Here is a 1,621-nt window from a genome sequence, read left to right on the forward strand (position 1 = left end):
TTATTTTTTTTTTTTTTTTGGAGTGTTTTTTTTCTCTGAGCCTGTTCATATGCAAAAAATGTTTCTTTTAAAACCAAAAGACTGTTACTTTCTAGAATATTCAGGTCTTTTTTATATCGTCATGTTTTCTAGTTTGTCTCTTTTTAAAATGTCCATGAAGTCCTGTTGAAGATGACTCCAGACTGGTGCTGGCTGACTTCTCGTACTGTACGTGCTCAGACACTTTACTGGAAAACGCGTGACAGGTAGCTCTCAGGAAGGTGCCTTACATCAGTGTGATGCAGACGATGTCAGTCATGTAGACTTCCCTTGACGTCCATCCTCATGGTCGGCCTAATCCAAGTACATGTGAGGATGTGTTAAGAGCAGATTGCTGAACATCCTTGGCTCTTGTCTGTTATTTGCCCTCATACCTCTGCAGCAGCTTCCATTACAGCCAAAGGACTTGGATATGGTGAAAACCTCATCTCTACATCTTCTGTACAAAAACACATGACTGTTTTTATCTCTGTGGAACTTTAGATCTGACTAATCTTTTCCTGTTTTATATCACCTAAATTATTTCTATTTGCTAGGTGCCACAATAATGAGAAATTTTTTTGTAGCTTTCTTGAAATTCATAGGTTTACACACACTAAGAATAATATTACTTTAGTCAAACAGGAATCTTAAAATCCAGGCAAGAAGGTCTGGCATCCTGCAACTTTTTGATGTTTTCCTGGTCCAACACACCTTAATGAAATGACTGAATTTCCTTCCCAGTGTGCAGTCAAGTTTTCCACAGTCCTGGTAACAACCTCATTATTTGACTCAGATGTGTTGAAGCAGAGACACATCTGAAAGTTGCAGGACACCGGCCCTCAAGGCCTGGATTTGACAACCCCTGACCCAGAAGATGATGTAAGCCTCTAATTTAATTTAACAAAGGCACAACTGTGAGTGTATTTTAAGGAATTTTTGCATCCGAATCCAGATGAAGGTTCCAAGTTCATCGGCTCAGTTATCTGCAGGTATGAACTGCACTGGGAACTCTGGAACCAAAGCCAGACCTTGTTAAGATGACCCTGAGGCTGGTTATCCACAGCGATGTCTGGACCGACATGGGCTGAAAGGCCACTCAGAGAGGAAGAAGTCATCAGTCAACATTAAATGCCAGATAGTTTGCAAATGTGCCTGGTAACAAAGATGCTCATTTCTGTGTTATGATGGAACTTAAATTGTAGTGTTTGGACATAATGACAAGGATTACACTTGGAAGAATACACCATCCCAACTGTGTAGTTGGGGGTGTTTTGCTGCAGGAGGAACTGGTGCACTTCACAAAATAGATGACATAACGAGGAAAGAACGTTATATGAAAATATTGAAGCAACATCTTTAGAGATTAACGAGGAAGTTACAGCTTTGACACAAATGGCTCTCCCAGACGGACAGTAACCCTCAGTATACCATCAGATTGGCTACAATGCGACTTGAGGACAACAAAGTCCTGATCTCAATCCCAGAGGATGTCAGACATAAAACAGTTTGTTTGAGCAAGAAGGCTTTCAAACCTGATCCAGTTCTGTCAGAAGGAATGGGTCCAGTTTCCAGCAAACCGCTGTGACAAGCTTGTGAAAGG

Source organism: Poecilia reticulata, linkage group LG2 (genome assembly GCF_000633615.1).
Source record: "Poecilia reticulata strain Guanapo linkage group LG2, Guppy_female_1.0+MT, whole genome shotgun sequence".
Taxonomy (NCBI): domain Eukaryota; kingdom Metazoa; phylum Chordata; class Actinopteri; order Cyprinodontiformes; family Poeciliidae; genus Poecilia; species Poecilia reticulata.